At 46.1% G+C, this 24902-nt stretch overlaps 1 protein-coding gene across 2 annotated transcripts in view; it reads left to right on the top strand.

Annotated features, from left to right (window-relative positions):
• The first annotated feature begins 13490 nt into the window (after positions 1–13490).
• The window catches only part of LOC130272522 (uncharacterized), a 33415-nt gene continuing 22003 nt past the window's right edge, over positions 13491–24902 (top strand). The window contains exon 1 of one of the 2 annotated variants that reach the window (XM_056518376.1): positions 13491–13523. The gene's annotated coding sequence lies outside the window, so the exon portion shown is untranslated. Of the gene's footprint in view, positions 13524–14225; positions 14391–24902 lie in introns of those variants that run through there. The other variant, XM_056518375.1, reaches the window with a different exon arrangement.

Here is a 24902-nt window from a genome sequence, read left to right as displayed (position 1 = left end):
TATTGGGAAGAAGCTCTTTAGTGTCACAAATGGAATGAGAGATATCACATCATGAATCCCTAAAACAATCCTTCACTAGTGTGCATATCCACCAGTATTAGTGAGCCATGCTTATAGTCCTTTAGTCTTTCAGATACAAGAATATTTTTTTCTTTCTGGAGTTTGGAGGGGGGCCTCCAAACTTCACTACCAAAACGCAGCAACCAAGGTTGCCATGTGGACAGGAATCTGGCATGTAACCTGTCAGCTCTGCTAGACATCTCTTCAAACCTACAAAGTTGATGTACTTTGGAAGTCCAGTCAGCTGCAGTGGGAGGCAGAGGGCTCAGCCATTTCAATGGTATAAGAGATTTAGCAGCTGCTAGGAGGTGAGCTAAGAGAGAGTCCTTGTGTAGTCGGGCAGACAAGCTAGGCTTCCCCAGAAGGACCAAACCAGGATCTAAAACAATTTGAGTTGGGAGTAGAGAGTTAATTACCGACTCCACCTCATTCCAGAAAGTACGTACGGTGGAGCATGACCACCAAATGTGGGTAAGGCTGCCCACCTGTGTACCACAGCGCCACAGGACTTAGAGGAAGAAAGACCATATGTCAATAGAAATTCCGGTGTTCTGTACCAGCGAGAGAGCAACTTGAAGTGAGATTCCCTAAGTCTAACACATCTAGAGTATCCTTGGGAAGTTTCTTGACTTGAGACAGTGTGTGTAGGGTGTTCAGGCGTGACACCAGATTGTTTTCAAAATCCGTTCTGTCCCTCACCTCCCCCAACTTCTGGAGGAATAGTGAGCAGCAGCGTTGCAGGTGGTGTATATGTAAAAACGACAATGGCACTTCTGGGATGCGGGCTTGTAGCTGATCTGCCATCTAAACCCTCCGTCCAAGAACAGCACGCAGATCGGAGTCCGAGCTAATCTGGACCAGACATGGGTATAGGTAGAGGAGACGCGACCAACGATCTCAGGAAGAAGAGAAGAAGGGAGTAATGGAGAAAAGGAAGGGGAGAGTGTGGGGGAAAGAGAAGACCAGGCTGAGAATATTCCCGAGAAAAGGATTGAGGAGTCCGAGTGGGAGTAACGCCTCGACTTGTGCAGCCAAAGGTCAGTGAGAAAACGAGGACCAAACGCCCACTGGGACCAAGCGAGTTCAGATAAGGAGTCACCGGGAGATTGTTCAGAAGGCTGGGAGAAGCATGAGATCCATCTGCGTAGCTGAACAGCTTTATATATGACATGAATGTCTGGCACTCCTATACCGCCCCTACCTGGCTGACCGCGTTAAAAAGGAGTAACTCATGCGGGGCCTCTTGTGTTTCCACAAGTAGGTAGAAAACATTTGTGAGACAGAAATGAAGAATGCCTGGGGGAGGGCTATGGGGAGCATCTGGAATTTATAGACAATTCTGGGAACTATATAGGTTTGTAGGACATTGCGCCTACCAATCCAAGAAATAAGAGGGTTGTCATAGTTCTTGAGAAGAGTCTGTATCTCCGAGAGGAGGGGCAAAAAATTGGTTTTATAGAGAGTTTGAATGGATGGGGTAATCTGAACCCCCAGGTATTTCAGGGAGGACACAGCCCATGGAAAAGGGGATAGCGGGGTCAATTTGGTGATCCTGGAGCTAGGGAGATTGATGTTTAAGAGTTCTGATTTAGTAATGTTGATTTTGAAGTTAGATAGTAGACCAAACTCTTCGAACAAGGACACCAGGCAGGGCATGTCCTCCTCCGGCTTTGACAGAAGGAAAGGTAAATCATCCGCAAAGGCTATTACCTTCAACTCACCAGACGGGGTTTTGACCCCACTTATAGAATGGAGTTGGCGCACCTGTTGGAGTAGGGACTCCATAACTAAGATGAAGAGGGTCGGGAGAGTGGACAGTCCTGCCTGGTGCCATTGGTAATCTGGAAAGGTGGAGAGACAGTGTCGTTAATCAGAAGGGAAGCATATGGGTGCGAGTAGAGGGAAAATATATGGCTCTTATAAATTGTACGGGGAAATCAAATTTATGGAGGACCGCTTCCATGTAAGACCATTTAACTCTGTCAAAGGCCTTCTCGGCATCTATGCCAAGAAGGACCAATGGAGAGTGGGAGGAATGGGCACGATAGATGGACGACAACAGCTTGCATGTGTGAGCTCTACCCTCTCTTCCCGGGACAAAAACAGACTGTTCTGGCGCAATCAAGTGGGGAAGAAATTTCTTTATCCGATTAGAGAGAAGTTTGGCCCAGACCTTCAGGTCAAGGTTTAAAAGAGAGATTGATCGATAGCTACCACATTCAGCTGGGTCCTTCCCTTCCTTTGCAATGATATGGGCTTCCTGAGCTTGAGTGGGAAGAGGGGTACCCTGCATTAAAGAGGAGCATGAATCCGTGAGGTGGGGGAGAAGAATATCGAGGAATTTTTGGTAGTAGGCCAGTGGAAGGCCGTCAGGACCGGGGCTATTACCCGGGGGGAAGGACGCAATCACCTCTCAGACCTCCCCAGGAGAAACAGGCTACAGAAGCATCTGGGACATAGATTGTTCCAGCAAATGCAGGTCAAGACCGGACAGGAATTTCTCCTGGAGGGGAGCCAAGAGGGGATCACCGTGCAGGGGCGGGACAGGCTGTAGATTGTAAAGGTTGGAGTAGAAGCATTGGAATTGTTGTGCAATAGCTGAGGTAGAGGTCAATAGGGCACCCGTATCATCTCTAATCGTATGGATATGCTGTTTTTCTCGAGCTTTTTTCAGTAGTGAGGATATCAATCTACCTCCCTTGTTCCCATGGGTATAAATGCTTTGTCTGTGGTGGAGGTAAGCTTTGGAAGACTAAGGTGAATATGTGTTTGTCCCACCTCTGGGACCTGCATCTATCTTGACATTAAGGGCCCCCTGACCCCCTCGGCCTAGTTAAAAAAAGCCAAAAACAGCTGTACAGGCTCTTTATGCAGTTACATCCTATCATCAATCGGAGTTATGTGAGCAGACAGCTTTTTTGGCTTTTCACCCAACTCCAGCAGATAAAACCAGACTTGGGAGGCCCTTAATATTGAGATCGATGTGGGTCCCAGAGGTGGAACCTGCATATATTGGATATTTATTGTATTACTTGTCGTTATGCCATAAATGTCCAGAGGATAACACAGTTCAGGATAGGGATAGTTATGAGAAAAGGTCATACATTATTTAGTAGGGGGGCTGGTATGACTTCTCAAATGTAAACCATGAGTAGATACATACAGGTTAAACTATTTCTTCCTGGATCCATACTTACATGTCCCCCTGCTGCTCCTTCCTAAGCTCACTGTAAGTTCTTCTGAGCTGCTGGTGGGTTTAGCTGATCAGCGTGTGCAAAGGAGCCAAATGTACGTGTATGATCGTGGGCGTAAGAACTCTGTGTGATCAGCCAAATGCATTCAACGGAGAGGATTATTTCAGGAAACATAAGTGCGGGGAAATCACACTTGATACCTTAAATTGACATTTACATTAAATCAAAAGACTTTTTTTTTTTCCTCTGGAAATTTGTTGGAACAGGTTCTGTTTGCCAATTTTCAGGCACATTATACACCATTGTGCCTTTTTAGCAGAGATTGTATTTTTAGCGATAAATTAATGCATTCACTTGCATTCAAGCAAGACCTCATGGTGTGCACAATCCTCTATTATAGCACAAGTGCCTTAAAATCGTGCAGTGTTCCAGAACGGCGGGTCCTGAAAATTGCCATTGCTAACTATAACCGAGACTTTAACAGGATCACGAGAAACTGGAGTATAAGATGTGTGCGTAGGTGCCAAGTGGGGACTTGAGAAATCTGTTCACGGTATTCATGGCAATCTTCTTTAAGATTTCATTCACAAGGAACTATTTAGATCAGTATTTTGCATTAATCCAAAAACCTGAGTGGGTCCAAAATATAGAGAGGTAAATCTTTCTATTAGGCCTCCTTCACACCAAAGGGGGATTGTAGCATTTTTTACTTTTTCAGCCTTTTTATTGAGCCTACATGTTCTCGTGCATGGCAGTTTTAATTTTTTGTTGAATGATTCATGGTCCTATTTCAGTGGAGTGCCACAACATTTTTGCAGCTTTTTATATTCTTGTAAAATAAATGTGCCTTAAAACCTGTGACACTTAAACCCACTTATTTACAAGGCCTAAAAGTAAAGTATGCTGAAAAAAGTGGCAAACAAACATACTAACATTACTTAATAAAATGTGTCTAAAGTGTGAAAGCCAGAAAAAAATTGTGCAAAGTGCAAGAGAAACTGCTAAAAGTGCTTGATAAATTGGCAAAAGAGTGGCAAATTGCAAACAAAATAGCAAAAAAAAAATAATAATTCTGTAGGCTTCATTTTGCTCAAAGTGGAGAATTGCACCACATATTTATGTGCAAAGTCAAGACATGTGCATAAAATTGCACAATTTCTTGTGTGGCTTTTTATTTTAACATAATTTTATGTCTATGGGAGGGCTGGAGATACCCAAGTACAGCACTTGGGTACCTCTGGTGCTCCCATAGACAATGTATGTTATGTTGGCAAACATGATATTGCAGTATTACTGAAAAAGAAGGGCAAAATATATAGAGAAATATGAAGGGGAGGGCACACCTGTCAAAAGCTAAAGTTCATAGAGATATTAGGCAGAATGCATACACCTGCAGGGTGCACGCAATCCAGATTGAAGTATCAATGTAATATAAACAATAAACTATAGCATTCACTCACTGCTCCATAGGTGTCTATGAATCCGGAAGTCTGGGGTCACCGGGAGACATTCAGAGATGTGCCGAAGCGCTCAGAGGCAACGAGGGCCGTTTCCCACGTCTGTGCGTGCTGCTTACGGCCTTGGTGCATGCTATCGTTTTCTTGTGTTAATATTACTGAAAAGTAATATTGCAAAAAAAAAAAAAATAGATAAAAAAGACTTCCCACCCGACCAATTTTAGGGCAGGATGAATTTGGAAAATATTTGGTTAATGTAGAAAAAAAATATGGTTATCAGTTTGATATACTAAGGTCTAGGCTACCAGATAATTTCAGTGCTGGTGCTTGCCAAGGACATTGGACACCTCAGTGAGGCTAGTGGCCAAGGTGCAGTTGGCAGGAGCAGACCAGCAAATAACACCTACTGCCACTTACTCTACAAGCAACACCATTTCACCAAATGCCCAATACTAAAACTATAGATGGTATAAAAAAAAAAACTGAAATACATATTGTTGTTGTAGCACGTTCAGTATCTGTAATTGCCATCAAACACACAGTATTACCTGGGCCAGGAGAGACCCACCGCTCCATTTGCATATGTGTGTTGAAACCATTAGATATCCATTATTTAGTTTAGGCCCATTGAACCAAAACCTGGAAACAGCTGGATGTGTCACAGAAATTTTAGCTAATGGCCTATTGGTTTAAATAATTTAGTTCATCTTAAATTCTTGCGAGTCTCTTTGAGAAATCTTTCAGCTTGCTAATTCCCCATCAGCGGCATTACCATACATCATCATGGAACTCATTCCAGTGCCCTAAACATTGGGACCCGCCATGATTCGAAGCAGCGGGGAGAAAAATGATTACAATGATTGTATGCATATCTTTAATCAGGCATGATCAACAGAGAAAGGAAGACACGACCCATAGCCCAGTGTGATGAATTGTATTTATCTTAGTAATGACAAGGGTTAGGAAGAAAAAAATCGAAAAGTTTGTCATCGCAATCCAAGAAGTAAGCTTTTTTTTTTTTATGTATTGTCAATCCTAAAAGATCTATCTGTTTAAAATTAATTCAGAAAAGTTTTCAGACCCTGTTATTTTTTCACATTTTGTTATATTGAGTCCTTTTGCTAAACATTTTAATTATGAACTATTCTGCATTCAATGCCATAATAACAATGTGTAAAAATAATTTTGGAGAGTTTTGCCAATTTATTAAAAAAGAAAAACTAACATTATATATATGACTCTTGAAATGTAGCTCTGGTTCCTCCCATTTGTCTTGATCATCTCTGAGATGTTTCTACACCTGATTGGAGTAATAAATTCAGGTGATTGGACAGGAGTTGGAAAGACACAGCACCAGGGCCGGACTGGCTATCGGGCGCCAGACTTGGTTTTTCAATAAAACATGCCCCCTCTGGCGTGCGTGAGGCCCCCTTCTAAGATCACGCTGAAGGAGGCCTCGCTCCTGGCCGATCTCCCAGCCCCAAGAACTCCTGAGTTAGCCGGGGAAGGGACACTGCTGCTTTAAAAGCAGCAGACATCTGTGCGCAGGCACGCCCCGACATCTCCAGGGAGGAGAAAAAGGGCAGAGGGGTCCAGAGAGTAGAAGGGGGCAGAGGGGTCCGGGGAGGAGAAGAGGCAGAGGGGTCCATGGAGTAGAAGGGGGCAGAGGGGTCCGGGGAGGAGAAGGGGGCAGAGGGGTCCGGGGAGGAGAAGGCGGCAGAGGGGTCCAAGGAGGAGAAAGCGGCAGAGGGGTCTGAGGAGGAGAAGGTGGCAGAGGGGTCTGGGGAGGAGAAGGCAACAGAGGGGCCCGGGGAGGAGAAGGCGGTAGAGGGGTCCAGGGAGGAGAAGGGGGCAGAGGGGTCCGGAGAGGAGAAGGCGGAAGAGGGGTCTGGGAGTGATTAAAGTGTAAAAGAAGATGACTGAGGGGTCTGAGGGGGGCAGAGGAGTCTGGGGGAGGGGAGATGTAAGGGAACTGAAGGAGTAGGGGAAAGATGGGTCTGGAAGAGGACTAAAGGGTCTTAAGGCCCATTCACATTGAGGACATTGTGCCTGCAGAAAACCACTTGAAGCAGAGTCCAATTGTTTTCAATGGGATTCTGCTGCCTTGTGCACATTGTAGAATTTTGCCATTGGAATGGGCATTCACCCAAAGAATTAATGTTTGTTTTTTGGGTGGATGTCCATTTTGATGGCAGAATTCCGCCAGACTGCATTATTAGCTATAGAGATGGTGCGCATCTGTGTGGTCCTACTGCTAATGGCTTCAGTGATGCCAGCTGAATGTCCACAGTGTGGAGGAGCCCTGAGGATGAGGGGAAGGATGAGTCTGGGGAGGACGGTACGGCATCTAATATTATTTTAGGGGTCATGATGTATGGCAGTATTATAATGATTATTGTCTTCATACAGAGGATGTGGATTTGCTGACAAGTGAGGAGTCAATGATGTCCGGGCCTCAGACTGCAGAGGACAGTGTAGCTGGAAGAAGACACGCCATCTTGACCAAATGAAGAAGAAAAGAAAAAAGGAAGACAACAAAGAAGATGTCTCCTGTGAGTCATTAATCCATGGTGTATTCTGCCAGACAGGGGAAACTGTACCCCAATCTGTGGCTCTCTAGCTGTTACAAAACTACAACTCTCTTCATGCCTGAAGCTTTGCAGTTATGATGGGAGTTGTAACTTTGCAACAGCTGGAGAGACACTTGAACCAAGATGATTTTAGACTATGCAGCCCAGTTTATTTTAATGGGGGTCTGACTGCTGCAACCCCCACCCAAAAAAATTAATAAATGGTCTGCAAAGTCTAATATGTCCCCATGTGTTTGTGACGCCTGTGTGGTTTTCGGGTTCTGGAACACCACACGCCCGGATTCTCAGCTATCCCAATTGCTAGAAGTTAAATGAGAGTACACAACCAGTTATGGTCAAATGGAGGCTTTACTGAGTAGAAGACAGGTGTAATTATCTTCACAGCTAAGGCCAGAATTCCCAGAGAGGTGGCAGGACCCAGAAGAACTCGCAGCTTGCTGGACCAATACACTTGTAGTTAACTTGACTTGAAATTAGACTTGACTTGACTATGCACAGGACTTGACTACTTGTAGTGACAGCAGACATAGACTTGAGACTTACTGGAATGACTGTAGCTTTTGGGGTCTTCCAGATGCGGATCACTTGCACTGAGATATCTGTACTGGCTGGTTCTTTATATAGTGGGGGCTGGACTAAAGCCCATTGGTCAAGCTGTGGGTCATAGGTTAAGCTGGTGCTCTCTGGGAGAACATGTGACAACAAATCATGTGACTGCATAACATAACATGTGACAGACTTACACAGGTCCTTGAGACCTCCCACAGGTCCTCTATACCAGTGCTCCCCAACCTTTTTATCGCAGTGGACCAGTAAACGTTTGATCATTTTTCCGTGGCCCGCTTGTTTTGATTTAATAATTTTAATTTAATTGTATTTAAACATGCCTTCAAAATAAAATACAGCTACATCAAAAAATGAATATAAAAGTGATTTATTTTATTTAACTCACTAGAATGCCAAATCAATGAGAACCCTGAGCTTGCTTCTTTGCAACGAGACGGTTCCATCTGGGGGTAATAGGAGACAATGACACCCGAAGTGTGTTGCTTATGTCCAGTTTATTCCATTGTTTTGTTTTGGTTGCTGTCACTGCAGAAAACCCCGCTTCACACAGATAGGTTGTCGGAAATGGCAATAGGGATTTAAGTGCTGTGGTGGCAATCTCAGGGTATTCCGCCATGACTTTAAGCAAGACCAATTAGCAAGACCTAGCATAACGTGACCCCAGGCCAGGTGCCTGAGCAAACCCTGTACTATAGCAGGCTGTATGATGCAAGAACCACTAGGTAGGGGACATGAAATACACACTGTGATTCCCTTCACCCACCACTGCCACCCACTTCCTCTGTGCACTTACCTCACGGCAGCTTCTCTTCAGTTCCCGCATCTCCGACCTCGAGTCCTCAGTCCTCCCGCGGCGCCTCCACCTCGGCCAATGGCATGGGGTTTGCCTTTCGGACAATCAGGAGAGGGAGGACCCGCTCCCTGATTGGCCAGGAGGAGGATCAGTGTAACAATAGCGAATTTTCATTCGCTATTGTCACTCAATGGTCGGGCTCGGGAGGGCGCATTGCTCTACGACTCGGCTGCCACAGTGAAATTATTTAAAGTTCCTCGGGCGGCCTGGTACCGTTTTATCCACGGACCGGTACCGGTCCACGGCCCGGGGGTTGGGGAACACTGCTCTATACTACCTATACATCTATGTCTAGGCATTAAAGTGACACACACACCTATATAAAACCAACAGGGGGAGACCTTGCAGGGGAGCCACCAGGTCACTGAGGGACTCAACCTGACAGGGCCTAAGGGGAGTACAGGACCATGTCCTGTACTGGGACATCACACTAATATATTTAGGCAGCCTGTCCACTCTTTTGTATGGAAACCATATAACAGAATCTTTATACTTCTCTATGGCACAACATTATGCTGACATTCTTATTAAAGTTGTGTATAATGGGTCCTGTCATCACTGAGCTCCGGGTGCTCGTGATTTGCTGACATTATTCTTCATTTTCAAAACATCCAGGTAAAAAGTTAACCGAGTTTCTCCTGTCTATGCCATATTTGTACATTTCAATTTATCAACCCTCACAGATAGCTCAGCGGAGTTTGATCTCGGTCGATATGCCGCACCTTTGTCAGCGCGAGCCACAGGAAGAGCAGGAAACAAACAGGCTCCTAATTAAGGGGATTTACAGGCGGAAAAGAAGGCTCCGTGTTTGAAACGTCACAATTCCACAAAGCCTGTAAAGTTAGAAGCTCTGTGACACATTGCTAAATAATGTAAAGTTCCTATAAACCCAAGCAGCGGCTTTCTAGAACAGTCTTTCTAAAAGAGAGAGCCCTTGCATAGATTATGTCTCATTTAGTTTCATTTAAAAAAATCCAAAGTTTAACACAATATTTTTTTTTTTCCATATCGATTCTACATGCAAACTACAGGGTGGGCCATTTATATGTATACACCTTAATACAATGGGAATGGTTGGTGATATTAACTTCCTGTTTGTGGCACATTAGTATATGTGGGGGGGGGGGGTAACTTTTCAAGATGGGTGGTGACCATGGCGGCCATTTTGAAGTCGGCCATTTTGAATCCAACTTTAGTTTTTTCAATAGGAAGAGGGTCATGTGACACATCAAACTTATTGGGAATTTCACAAGAAAAACAATGATGTGTTTGGTTTTAACGTAACTTTATTCTTTCATCAGTTATTTACAAGTTTCCGACCACTTATAAAATGTGTTCAATGTGCTGCCCATTGTGTTGAATTGTCAATACAACCCTCTTCTCCCACTCTTCACACACTGATTGCAACACCGCAGGAGTGTTAGGATTCGGCAGGCTGGATGTGGATCCTCTGTGTCAGCGAGGGATTGGCGTGGACCGTGTCGGTGGACCGGTTCTAGGTTGCTACTGGTATTCACCAGAGCCCGCCGCAAAGCGGGATGGTCTTGCTGCGGCGGTAGCAACCAGGTCGTATCCACTCGCAACGGGTCTGACCGGGGCGCTGCAGAGAGAGGAACGCCGCGAGCGCTCCGGGGAGGAGCAGGGACCCGGAGCGCTCGGCGTAACAAGGAGAAATGCTAGCACAGGCTTCCAGTATCCGTGAAAAGGTTCCCCATCTCTGTTTGGTTTCTAGGTTAACCCCTTTATATCAACTTTTTAATAGCCAGGCCTCAAAAAGGCCTTTATGTGCTGTACATTGCATTGTACAGCTGAACAAGAATTTGGTCACATCAGACTCCTGACCAATGAATGCCGGAGCATGTCCCAAGTCCACCCTCTTCTCCTGGGGAAAAAGAGGTGGACCTAACATTGTCCTTGTCAGAGGGAGTTTGAGCTTGGCCTAACTTGCTCTTCTATTAAAGTTTATTGAGCCTAGATATTGCTTATGTCAGGAATACCTACTTATAGGCCATACTGTCTCTAGTCCTGTCTTCACCAAAGCATTTCCTGAGCCTAGCCCAAGTCCTGTTGTGAGGATATTTCTGCATTTCTTTAAGAGGTTTAGCAAGGAGAAAGTTGAACAAGGGCCTTGCTGGATATGCTTCTCCGAGTGTTGTTTGTCAGATTGCCACAATAGTAAGTAGAGTGAAGTTTTTTAGTCTGCATTACACCACGGTCGACTCCCATAAGTTTCTTATCAAGCAGTTTCTGTAATTTGGACATTAAGGTAGTGCGCCAGAGAGCTGTTACATTTGTTATATCTCCATCTACATCATGTATTCACGTATACTTGTCAAAGCACAAAAGCAGCTTTATTTAAAGGGACAAGAACTAAATTCCTATTTTCCTGAATCCTCAGTTGTACATACAAAACTGTACTGTTTTAAGCTACATTCAAGTGTACATGTATTGTATTACTACATTGGGAGTTAAGTAAAGTTCAAGTTGTTTCATGGAACAATTGGATGCTTTGTGTGGGAACAGCATCCTCAAATCAGCACTCTCCTTAAAACTAATTTTTGCTATTGCACTTATAGTAAATAAAAAAATCTTTCTAATGTACTTTGTTTAAAAATGAAGTTTTATTTGTTTAAAAAAGCTGCCACTAGGTGCCTCCCTACTTGTCCAGAGCACATTTTCCCCCCCATCTTTTGCACAGATTTCAGACTCCTGCTGGCCTGGCAGAAGTCCAAAAGCAGGAAATGTTGAGGGGTGTGTGTGTGTGTGTGTGAAGCCTTAGCCAATCATAGCTTATCTTACACTGAACTGCTCTGGGCTTTGTGTAGCAGAATGAGAGAGGAAGTTCTCCCCTGTATGGCTTCAGATGATGTCACGCCTGCTGGGTAATGCCCCTTCCCAGTCTGTGCATCTGACTGAAACTGAGCAGAAAATACAAAGGAATATCAAGGTAGAAAACTTAAAAATAAAGGCAGGAGGTGGTTTATCATAATGGGGCAGTGAACTGGGAGGATTATAACATTTAACAAGTTCATGAGAGGTACCCTTTAAGGACTACTACCCTCCTCCTTACCACAACATCTTCCCAGTGAACACCACTTAGGCTCTGATCATGTCACAGGAATTCCTTGATAAAGTCATAGGAGGTTACCCCTGCTGATCTTTGCATGCTGCAATCAGCGCTGGTCACAGTGTACAAATGGTTAACTTATACAGAGATCAGAGGTTTAGAGCCAGGCTGTGAGTTATTCCTTGGCTCCTGATTGCATAGGTACAATAGTAGTGCCTGCATGATCAGCTTGATTAGAACCAGGGGTCAAGTCCTGGAAAAAAAGTGTGGGAATTCAGCCAAGATTTCTAATACATCCTTCATGGTTCCGGGATTCTTACAAGCCACAGGCATACAGCTGCCTACGGAGTATAAGAGTGACACACTGTAACAAACCTCCTCCTCATGTAATCTGCTTACTACTGGGTTGACACACTGTAACAAACCTCCTCCTCATGTAATCTCCTTACTACTGGGGTGACACACTGTAACAAACCTCCTCCTCATGTAATCTCCTTACTACTGGGGTGACACACTGTAACAAGCCTCCTCCTCATGTAATCTCCTTACTACTGGGGTGACACACTGTAACAAACCCCCTCCTCATGTAATCTGCTTACTACTGGGGTGACACACTATAACAAACCTCCTCCTCATGTAACCACCTTACTACTGGGGGTACACACTGTAACAAACCCCCTCCTCATGTAATCTCCTTACTACTGGGGTAACACACTGTAACAAACCTCCTCCTCATGTAATCACCTTACTACTGGGGTGACACACTGTAACAAACCTCCTCCTCATATAATCTCCCTACTACTGGGGTGACACACTGTAACAAATTTCCTTCCATGTAATTACCTTACTGGGCTGACACACTGTAACAAATCTCCTTCCATGTCATTGCCTTACTGGTGTGACACACTAACAAACCTCCTCCTCATGTACGCTCCTTACTACTGGGGTGACACACTGTAACAAACCTCCTCCTCATGTAAGCTCCTTACTACTGGGGTGACACACTGTAACAAACCTCCTCCTTATGTAATCTCCTTACTACTGGGATGACACACTGTAACAAACCTCCTCCTCATGTAAGCTCCTTACTACTGGGGTGACACACTGTAACAAACCTCCTCCTTATGTAATCTCCTTACTACTGGGGTGACACACTGTAACAAACCTCCTCCTCATGTAATCTCCTTACTACTGGGTGACACACTGTAACAAACCTCCTCCTCATGAATTTACCCTACTACTGGGGTGGCACACTGTAACAAATGTGACAGGTCTCATCCAGTTCAGGCCCGCCTCCTCCACCTCATCACACAGGTCCTTCAACCATGATCTTTCCTCTCCTCCACACATAAGCTCCGCCCCTAACATGTGATGGTGACATCATCACAGGTCCTACATCTCCAGCATCTAGCAGTTCAGGCCGCGGGAGGAGACTGAGGGAGGGTAAGAATAATTCAGAGGTCGGTTCTGCAGGACTAGTGTAACAGGATCGGCATTCCTCCTCTGGAAAAAGCAAAGGAACGCCGTTCCTGTGCGTTCCAGCAGGACTCGAGCCCTGATTAGAACGCTCATCATTAAGTGGCCTTGTGGCTATTTGTGCTATGGGGGTTAAAGAAACACCTCAGGAACCCCCCCCCCCCCACCATTGGCTCTTAGCTGCAGTCCCAAAAGTGCTACCCCCACCTATTAGACATTTTTGGAATATCTTGCCACTATGTGGTCTTGCTGACCAAGGTAAGTTATGTCAGACATACCATGCAGACTGACTGGTTTCACATGGCAGTATTTGACTCAGTATTTTGCATCAGTATTTGTAAGCCAAAACCAGGCATTGGTCCACAACACCGAAAATGTATAAATCCCAATGTTTTTTTTCTCTGTAGGTTCCACATTAGATTTTAGCTTACAAATACTGAAGCAATATACTGAGCCACATACTTCACATACTGTAATTATCATTGTATGACACGCACTTTTCAAACTGAAATAATAGGCAATAGGCTTGTGTGTTATATGCCGATAAATACACTGGTCACTAATTTTACCACTTTGAAACAGTGACCAGCGGCGGCTGCTGCGGGCCCAGCCGTGACACCTTAACTTCTCCCCTGCTTTTATTTTAAATAATTTTCCCTTACCTGGTCACACTTGGCAGGCTCAGGTCAGGCGGCGGGTCTCGCTGGGCTATGCCAGTCAGTGAAGCATTGAAGAGTGATGTCCCCTGCTGGCTCTTCTGTGCGGCGTTAGGGACGTCACTTGTCATTCCCTGCAGCCGCCGCTGGTCACCCAACCAGCGCTGCAGCCACTTTAGAACAGTGACCAGCTGCTGCTGCAGGGAATGACGAGTGTTGTCTCTGATGCCGAGCAAGAGTCGAGATGTCATACTGCAGCTCAGCTTATCCCCTGTCTCAGCGATGTCCCACCTTGGTCAGTGATTGGCTGAGCAGCACTGTCACATATTGGGCCCCAGCACCAACAAGAAGACCGGGGCCAGGGAAATTAGATGAGCTGCAGCCTGACACCTAGACCACGGCAACAAGAAGAGGGATCACAGCAGAAGCCGGGAGCAGGATACTGAAAGCACCAGGGGAGCGGCAGGCGGTAAGTCCAGTTTTTCTTTTAAAATGCTGGCAGACTGGGCAAAATTTATAAAAAATAAAAGATAAATGTCGGAGTACTCCTTTAATGATAGTTTGTAACTAGATAATCAGTAAAATTTGTATAACGCTGCCATATCTAATATAGAAATGTACTTTTTTTGAGTCAACCTTTTTGTTTTTGTTGTTCTGTCCCCAATGAAATTTGTAATAACTCAGATGTCACATGTGACATCACAAATCAAATATCTGTCTTCTCTCCTGTAAGATAATGACAGGATAGTCCACATCGCTTTTCAAATTAAATGTAAGAAATATTTTGTTTTCGTATGAAAGTCATTTTTCCCAAACCTAATCTGCTCGTGTCACATCTGAATAATCATTTTGATAAAACATACGCGATGGTTAACAAAATATTCAGCAACAAACATATACAGTACTGTATTTTTAAATGTTTTACTTTGTATAAAATTTGGATTTCAGATATAAGCTTAAAGGGGTACTCCACCCCTAGCATCTTATCCCCTATCCAAAGAATAGGGGATAAGATGTCAGATCGCAGGGGACCCCCGGGATCTCCGCTGCGGCACCCCGCTATCGTTACCGCACAGAGAAAACTCGCTTTGTGCGTAATGACCGGCGATACAGGGGCCGGAGCATCGTGACGTCACAGCTCCGCCGCCTCGTGACGTAACGTCCCGCCCCCGCAATACAAGCCTATAGGAGAGGGCGTTGTGACCATCACGCCCCCTCCCATAGACTTGTATTGAGGGGGTGTAGCCGTGACGTCACGATGGTCCGGCTGCTGTATCGCTGGTCATTACGCACAGAGTGAGTTTGCTCTGTGCAGTAATGATAGCAGCAGAGGTCCCGGGGGTCCCCAGTGGCGGACCCCCGCGATCTGACATCTTATCCCCTATCCTTTAAAAACAGTGGCCCAGATTTATCAAACTGTGTGAGAGAAAAACTTGAGTGATTTTCCCCCAGCAACCAATCACAGCTCAGCTGACAAGCTCTGGTAAAGTGAAAGCTGAGCTGTGATTGGTTGCTGGGGGAAAATCACTCTCTCACACAGTTTGATAAATCTGGGAGAATATGCCTATCCTCCAAGGTTTAGTAAGATTAAGGAAAATTGAATCACAATAAAATAATACATGCCTATTATCTAGGAAACACATTTGAGAGGGCTTTGGGTCTGCTAGCTTTGACTAGTGGCTTTTGTGACCATTAAGAGGGGATTTACACATTGTATACTTGTTGTGGAAATTCAGATATGGAATTATATTGTCCCGATACCTGCTTTCCTGAAGTTGTTGTGTATGTGGGGATACTGTTGAACTGAGTGAACAGTTTTGTACATAACATTGCATTAATAGCATAAACTGATGTAATGGATATATATATGTATCCAGTATAAAAATACTTTTTGACAAGGCCCATCCTCCATGCTACTCTACTCTGTTCCTTGCCCTCCCCCCCTCCCTTTGTGTAAGGAATTTCCTGCCCTAGCCAATGCCTATAAGCCATCTAAAAAAAACTAACAGAAAGACCATACCTTATATGGTATGCCAAGGCTATACCCACCTCCCTAGTGAAGGCACGAACTTATGCTAATTCCAATGTCTAGATAACTGGACGACTTCCAAATAAAATTTAGAAGTACTGACACGGCTAGGGATGAGCGAATCGAATCTGACGAATCCAAATTGGCCACGAATTTCAGGCAAAATTCGATTTGCAACAAATGTGAATATTGCTGCGATTTGATCGCCTCAAACTCCATTTAGGGCGGATCCACATGTGAGGACATGGGCAAGGAATCCTGGGAAGGCGGAAACAAGAGTAGGCAGGATGACCCTTAATCACATGCGGCATGCAGCCTATCAGCAGCCACCCCTGTGATGTCTCTATAATTGGCAGCCATCTAGGGGCCAGTCACTTCAGCCTTTTATTGCAGAGAGAGAGGGACAGACAGCAGTGTGTGTTGCACAGAAAAGCATTTTTACAGCAGCAATTCACCACCCAGTCACATCAGCGTTCTATTACAGAGAGGGACAGAGAGCAGTGTGTTGCACAGAAAAGCTTTTTTACAGCAGCGATTCACCTCAAGCCCAAATCCAGCCTAGAAGCACTGATAGGGAAGGGAGTGAGATTGAGAGAGAAAATGCAATCTTGGGTGTAGTACACTGCTCCAGCACTGGTGTGTACAACAACTGAAAAGCTAATAGTAGCCAGCCAGTTAGGATGAGCAGAGCACTAAAAGAATATTGTCCTTCATTAAGTGTAACCTGTGCACACATCTAACTGGTGTACCATTTTATTCCTGTTAAAGTCTTAAGGGCCTAGATACTGTGAAGGGCCAGGCAAAAGTACACACTTGCTGGTATTGTAGACAAATACTGTTGAAGCGTACTGGAGCGCCTGTCCTCCCCTCATAAGTGCATACCACATACATACATGTAAGTGGTGTACTATTTTGTTCCTGTTAAAGTCTTAAGGGCCTAGATACGGTGAAAAGACAGCCAAAAGTACACACCTGCTGGTGTTGCAGATAAATACAGTTTTAAGCGTACTGGAGCGATTTGTTCTTCCCTCAAAAGTGCATACCACATACGTACATCTAAGTGGTGTACCATTTTGTTCCTGTTAAAGTCTTAAGGGCCTAGATACTGTGAAAGGCCTGGCACAAGTACACACCTGCTGGTGTTGTAGACAAATACTGTTTTAAGCGTACTGAAGCGCATTGTCCTCCTGTTTTAATAGTAGTGGAGCGTTTTGTATTCCCCTCATATACGCACTAAGTATGTCAGGCAGAGAAGTGCCAGGACATGCAAAGAGGAGTGGCAGAGGCCTAAATTCATCAGGCAGAGGTCGCAGCAGACTAGGGGTGAGTGGCAGCAGGAGTCGCAGCGAGAGGCCTGAGCTCCCGATGTCAGCTAGCGGTCATGTCTCAACCAGCATTCCATCTGCTGTCATCGATTGGTTAACACGGTCATCCACTTCATCACAAGTGACATCTGACACCCCCAGTCAACAGTCGGTTGGTTCCTCAGACACAACCCTCAGTTGGCATGCCCCGGGAGCCTTCCCTGTCATCCCATTGTGTGTCCTATGCTTTTCCCTCCCCCACAGAAAAATCTCATGCTGTGGGTTCAGCTCCACTATTTAGTGAGGACGATCTACTAGAGGACAATCAGCGGCTACTGCCCAGCCAAGAAGTGGAGGAAACATCCGCTGCTTCCTCTGCTAGGTGGGCAAGTAGGCTCCTGAAGCAGACAATTTTGAGGAACCTGAGGAGGACATCAGTGACATGCAGACACAACTCAATGATGAAGCCGATTGCACTAGGGAGCCGGGTGCAGAAAGGGAGATCAGGAGAAGAGGGTTGCAGGTTGCCCGTGAGTCCGCAGCTGAGCCAGCAAGGTGGTAGCATGATTGGCAGTCAATCTGATGGCAGAAGTGGAAAGTCTGGAGCCAAATGTGCTGCAGCCTACCTTCCCGGGAGGTAGTGGAACAGGGGTTCCTGGAATCGGTGGCAGTAGCAGTCAATCAGTGCAGACTGTTGGTCGGAAAATCAGCTACTTGTCGGTCTGGCAGTTTTTCATCTAGCACAGTGATGGCTAACCTTTTTGAGCCCGAGTGCCCAAACCATAATGCACGCCAACTTTTTTTCCTCAAAGTGCCAGCACAGCAATTAAATCAGAATACTGAGGTTTAAGTTTAGAAAAAAACAACTCATACAGTTTCCATAACTAATTAACATCTTTTGTTTTAACTAATTAACATCTTTTGTTGTGTGTGTGTTTGAGGGGTGCTGTGTGTGTGAGGTGCTGTGTTTGAAGGGTGCTGTGTGTGTGTCTGAGGGGTGCTGTGTGTCTGAAGGTGCTGTGTGTGGGGGTGCTGTGTGTGTATGAGGGGTGCTGTATGTGGGGGGTGCTATGAGTGCTGTGTGGGGGTCTGCTGTGTTTATGTGGGTGTGGGGGGGATGGGGTGCTGTGTGGGGTAGGTGCTGTGTGTGTGGGGGGTGGGGGTGCTGTGTGTGTATGTGTGTGTGTGTGTGTGGGGGGGGGGGTTACGGGTGCTTTAGATTATTTATTTTTAATACATTTAGAAATGCTCATTTATTTATTTTTAACAGTTATCCCCCCCCCCCCCTCTCTTTTTCTCACCTTTGGAGAAGGAGGGGGGAGGACATTGTCAGCCCTGGCAGTCCAGTGGTAAGTATGGTTTCTTCAGCGCAGAATTCTGTGTGGTGCAGTGACGCTCCACACAGCCTGCTAGCAGGAGGACTGATCTTTTTCGATTCCTCCTCCAGTCTTCCGGGTAGCATAGCGGAAGTCCGACGTCGGTGTGAGGTGGAAACTTGGGACCCGTGCAGATTTGAGACCGCTCCTCCCCTCAGCTCTCCGAAGGTTTCCGAAGTTAGAGCTGGGTGAAGTGAAGGCAGAGCAGAGGATGCAGGTCTGCATGGGAGAAAGAAGCCACGCCCCCCTCATCTCTACCTCCCAGAGGATGCAGGTCTGCATGGGAGAAAGAAGGCAGAGCAAGGCAGAGAGGATGTACACAGCTTCTCATCTCCCCCTGCTGTGCCTTCGGAGGACGCAGGTTTCCACAGGGAAAAGAAGGGAGAAGAGCAGGGGAGAGAGGACGTACACGGCTCCTCATCTACCCTTCCTAATGATTTCAATGTGTGAAGGGGGACATACTGCACGGGCGAGGGATAAGGGGGTGAGGGGGACATCACAGACTGTCCCACTTCACACATAGAAATCATCCCCAGTCTGTGATGTCCCCCCCCCCCCTTATCCCCAGCCCATGCAGTATGTCCCCCTTCACACATAGAAATCATCCACAGTCTGTGATGTCCCCCCCCTTATCCCCAGCCCGTGCAGTATGTCCCCCTTCACACATAGATATCATTAGGGAGGGGAGATGAGGAGCCATGTACGTCCTCTCTCCCATGCTCTTCTGCCTTCTTTTCCCTGTGGAAACTTGCGTACTCCGAAGGCAGAGCAGGGGAGGGGAGATGAGGAGCCGTGTACGTCCTCTCTCCCTTGCTCTGCTTTCTTTCTCCCGTGCAGACCTGTGTCCTCTGCCTTCGCTCCACCCAGCTCTGGCTTCGGAAACCTTTGGAGGGCTCAGGGTAGCAGCGATCTCAAGTCTGCACGGGTTGCAAGTTTCCACCTCACACCGGCGGAGCGCATCAAAAGGCATCCATGGCAAACTATGGCTGCATGCCCACAGAGGGGGCTCGGCATGCCACCTGTGGCACGCGGGCCATAGGTTCGCCATCAATGGTCTAGCATCTGTAGGATGTTAACCTGGCCACATGCAAGATGTGTTGGCAGAAGGTGAAGCGTGGCCAGCGTCCCAATGTTGGCACCATGGCCCTGCCGCTCCCTGTTTCAGCCAGCCAAGGCTCCACCACCTCAGCCAAAGGGAGCTGTGTGTCATACCCATCTTCTGTCGCTCCAGATGCTCCTGCTCCTCCTACTTTGAGTAAGTCATTCCGCAAGCAATCCATCGGCGAAGCTATGTCCAAGAGAGAACAGTATGCGCCCACTCATCCAATGGCGCAGAAGTTGAATGTGCTCCTGTCCAAGTTGCTAGTCCTGCAGTCCCTCCCTTTTCAAGTGGTGGACTCTGCACCTTTCAGAGAACTGATGGCTTGTGCTAAGCTGAGGTGGAGAACCCAAGCTGTCATTTCTTTGCAAAGAAAGCAGTACCAGCCCTGCACAATTTTGGGGAACAAAAGGTGTACCAAAGTGCACGGCAGCACCGACGTGTGGAGCTGTAACTGCAGGTCAGGGACAATACATGTCCTTTGCAGCCCACTGGGTGAATGTGGTTCCTGCACAGCCACAACAGAAACCCAAACAGGTCACGCAGCTTCCGCCTCCACGCTCTCAGGCCATTGGTCCTGCGACAGTGTGCGCCTCCGCCTCCACATCCTCCACCGTGTCTTCGACCTCCACTGCATGGACAAGTCTCAGTGCCCCTCCAGCATACCATGTGTGCAGGGCACGGCAGTGTCACCCTGTTTTTCACATGGTTTGCCTTGGTGAACAGAGTCACACCGGGGAGGAACTGCTAAAATTAATTGATCAAGAAATCGAAGCATGGCTTACTCCACAAAAACTGGAAATGGAAACCATGGTGACTGACAATGGGAAGAACATCTTGTCTGTGCTGCGACAAGGAAGCCTAAGACATGTGCCCTGCATGGCACAAGTGTTCAATCTGGTTGTCAATAGTGTTGAGCGGCATAGGCCCTATTCAAATTTGCGATATTTTGCGAATATATGGACGAATATTATTCATATATTCGCTAAATTCGCATATTCATAATATTCGCGTTTTATTTTCGCATATGCGAAAATTCGCATGTGCGAAAATTTGCAAATGCGAAAATTTGCATATGCAAAAATTTGAATAAGCGGAAATTCGCATATGCGTAAATTAGCATAAGCTAATTTTCGTATATGCGAAAATTCGTACGCCAGTCTCACACAGTAGTATTAGAGCCTTCTTTACACCACACAAACTGGAAGCAGAGAGGAAATGATCACTGTGATGTGTACTGTGAAAAAAAACCAGAATATTCGTAATTGCGAATATATAGTGCTATAGTCGCAAATATTCGCTAATTCGCTAAATATTATGCTCTATTCGCGAATAAAATTCGCATTGCAAATATTCACGAGCAACACTAGTTGTCAAGTGGTTCCTGAAGTGTTCCCCCCCATCTGCAAGACATCCTAACAATGGGAAGGAAACTTTGCATGCACTTCAGCCACTTGTACACCGCAAAGCACACCCTCCTTGAGCTGCAGCATCCGAAAGGTATCCCCCAACATTGTCTGATTTATGACGTTGCCACACATTGGAATTCCATCCTCCATATGCTGGACTGACTATACGAACAGAGAAAAACCATCACCGATTTCTTGATGATCCAATTTCAATGTCAACCAGTGGAAGCTCATACATGACACCTGCCGTTTGCTCAGGCCCTTTGAGGAAGCCACATTATTAGTCAGTCGCCAGGCTTACGCGATGAACAACGTCATTCCACTGCTTCATCTACTACAACACGTGTTGGAAACAAATGGCTGGTCAGAGCACTGGAGACATGGCGCCTACATCTCACAGCCACATGAGCCTTGTGGGGGCTGAACTGGGGGAGGAGGGGGAGGGGCACAGTGGAACACAGTTTAGGTTTCATGAGTTGGGCGTTTTTTCTAGTCATCTGACAGGAGAGGAGCAGCTAGAGGGTTATGAGGAAGGCGAGACAGAGGACACAGACACACCGTGGCAGTATGCAGTGGAGATGGAGGCACAGAGTCCCTCCGAGTCACTTGCACAAATGCTCACGCACGATGCATGCTCACTTGCATGCTCACCTTTTTTACACCCACTGAGAGGGAGGACAAACTGACCTACTACAGAGACATCTTACGTAGTCAGTTGGTCGATGCCTATCTGCGCCATCGTCCATCCTCTCGCAGGTCTTACTCGGGGGGCCTTCTGTGTTCACCTTCCACTGCCATGGCTGCTGGGGAGGGGTGGGGTGGCAGGAGCAGTACCAGCTCCATCAGCAGCAGCCTGAGTCTACAGTCGCTGATGAGTAGCTTTCTTCACCTGCATAGTGAAAAACTCATCAGCAGCAGGTAGACCTGGAGCAGGACCTGAACCAGCAGGTGGTGGCATTCCTTGACATGACCATGCCAGCACACCTTGAAGATCTGCTGGACTTCTGGGCAGCCAATTTTGATTAGTGGCCGCAACTAGCAGAGTTTGCTCTGGAAAAGCTGTAATGCCCGGCCAGTAGTGTGCTATCAGAGCAGGAGTGTAGTGCAGCAGGGGCCATAGTCACCCCCAGGAGAACTCGTTTGATTCATTGTCATCCCGCCTACTTCCTTTCCTGCCTTGCCTTCCTGCCTTCACAGCATTCCTTGCCCCATGTACTGACATGTGGATCCGCCATTTTAGATGCCCTGGAGCCTGCACCGCAGTAAATGGAGTTTAATTAAGCGATTTGCGTGATAGAATCGTGGCAATATTCGCATTAGTTGTGAATCGAATATTTCCTGAAATTCGTAACGAATTCGGGTTCATCAGCTTCGATTCGCTCATCTCTACTACAGATGAATGCGAACAATACTCCAGAAGTAAACGAGCAGCCCCTGCTGGGAGCCTTGCCCCATGTGTATATTGATGCTATCGGAGTCTCAAGGGTGGTCCCAGATGAATTTAAAGCTAGAGATCAAGCAAAAGCTGGATTTGTGTCTATAATATCCCAGATTTCCGTAAGCAAGTATGTAGACTGGATTAATTATATATATTATAACTAGCAGAGATTCATAAATTTCTCAGTGGATTACTGATCTATTGCAATAGTGTAAGGGTCAAAGATTTGCATATGCCTTGTATCAGATAAATGATGCCTTGGTCACATGACGCTTCCCAGCCATTTTTTATACAGAAACTAATAGAAAACTGTGGGAAAAGTCCCTAGTCCAACCTCTTCTCCCCAAAGGGGTGGACCCAAACCAGTTAGATCTAGCCTGACTCAGGCCAGTGTGAACATCCAGTCAGTCTAGGTCTATTGCCAGAGCAACATCTCTTAGTTCTGCTCCTGCTAGGCACTCATAAAACTAGTTTTACCTTCAAATGTCATCCTGTTCTGTAACCTGTTCAAGATAAAGCTACAAGTAAGGCACTGTCCTGTTCCAGTTGTAAGTTCCATCATCTGAGACAGATCCGGGCTACATGTGTCGTGATCACAGCACTGGACCGATTTTTAAGGATTTCGTAGAAAAGGTTGTCTCCAGCCGACATAATGAAGCACTTAAGCTTCCAGCTCAAAGGAGTAGTATTGTCTTAGCCAGAGGAGAATAAAGCTGGACAAGGGTTCCTCTGAGTACACTACATAGAAGGGAGGAGGCCCCATAGCAATTAACCTCCTATTATTGCATCTGATTTTACCTACCAGGACAGAAAGATCTTCTTTTGGTTTGCTTTTGCTTTTAATGACCCATTGGTCAATACACACCTCCATTAATTTGCTGACAGTGCCATTTCCTGGAGAGAGAGGAGTTCTGCACAGTTTCTTACCAAAAGAGAAAGGAAAGGGGCCAACTGGGGCTGGGCCCTCTTTTTCCAAAGTACTTATAGGAGCCACATGGTCTGCCACTATTGCATGTATGCCCTTGTCTTTGGATAAAATAAAGCATTGTAATCTTGGGATAACCCCTCACCCCAAAGAATAAATATGTGATGCAAATTTTTTTGAAACAACAGTGACCATTTATGTGTGATTCTAGTTCAACATCACTTGTTCATTTATGAAGGTGGTGGTGGTGTGTATGGGGGGGGGGGGAAGTAGTGGATAATTCAACAAGGGACAGGATTTCTTCTTGAGACTTCTCAAGACAGTGAATCTCTTTGCATCAATGCCTACAACAGTATTTTCCAAACTTTGTGTCTCCAGATATGGCAAAACTATAACTCCCCTACTCTCTTCCACATAAAGCAATGCATAGGTACTGTATACTACAGTGATGTTCTATTATTGTCAACTTTATGTTAATCACACATGTAAACATTGTCTTATATTATACTTATAATTATACTTATAATAAATTAGGTGAGGTGTTGCTACTTCCCGGCCCGCTCCTGCAGAACTCTCACTCTCTTAGCACCGGAGCGCGCTTCCCTGTTCCTTAGGGGGAGCGCGCCGGAGCTTTGAAATTTAAAGGGCCAGTACGCCCATAAATAGTAAAAGCACCTGACAGCACATTATAAGTTGTTGCACCTCCCACACCCCCCTGCTGGATCTTCAGTGCCTATTGCCTGAGAGAAAGCGTTCCCTATTGCCTATTTTGCCATACCCGTGTATTCAGACCTTCCTGCTATGTTTTTTTACTACGAACCTTTGCCGCCTGCCTTGACCTTCTGCTACGTTGACTACGCTAGCCTCCTCCTTCGGTACTTTGCCTTGCCCAGTTACCTGTGTGGTCAAGCTGTGTCGGGAGTTGCGACCTGGGTGTTGACCTGCCACAGTTAGCCCATCCTGCCTTGCGGCGGGCTCTGGTGAAGACCATCGGCACCTTAGACTCCGCTCCCCAACACAGTCCGAGTCATCGCCACACAGGTAGAGGATCCACATCCAGCTCTGTTACACTGACCAAGATATGGGCTCCAAGGAATCAGCAGAGAGCATGCGCACCATGGGGAGGTTGCCAAAAAAGTAATCAATACGCATGTGAAATTTATGGGGATGGAAGTGAAAGCTAAAAGAGTGATCCGTCGGATGGTTGATTCCCCATAAGTCATACAGGAAGGAGGCCCGTATAAGTCATCAGAAAATGGATGCCAAACACAATTGGGCAGGAGAGGGAGGAGCAGAAGAGATAGAAAGGCCATCAAGAGAAGGAGAGAAAATAAGATTGAAATCCCCCCCCCAGCAACCAAGCAGAGGAGGGGTATTTATAGAGCTTGACCAGGACCCTAC

The sequence above is a fragment of the Hyla sarda genome, chromosome 5, assembly GCF_029499605.1.
Source record: "Hyla sarda isolate aHylSar1 chromosome 5, aHylSar1.hap1, whole genome shotgun sequence".
NCBI lineage: Eukaryota > Metazoa > Chordata > Amphibia > Anura > Hylidae > Hyla > Hyla sarda.
Note: the sequence above shows the minus strand (reverse complement) of the source record. Positions and strands in the feature narration are given on the sequence as shown.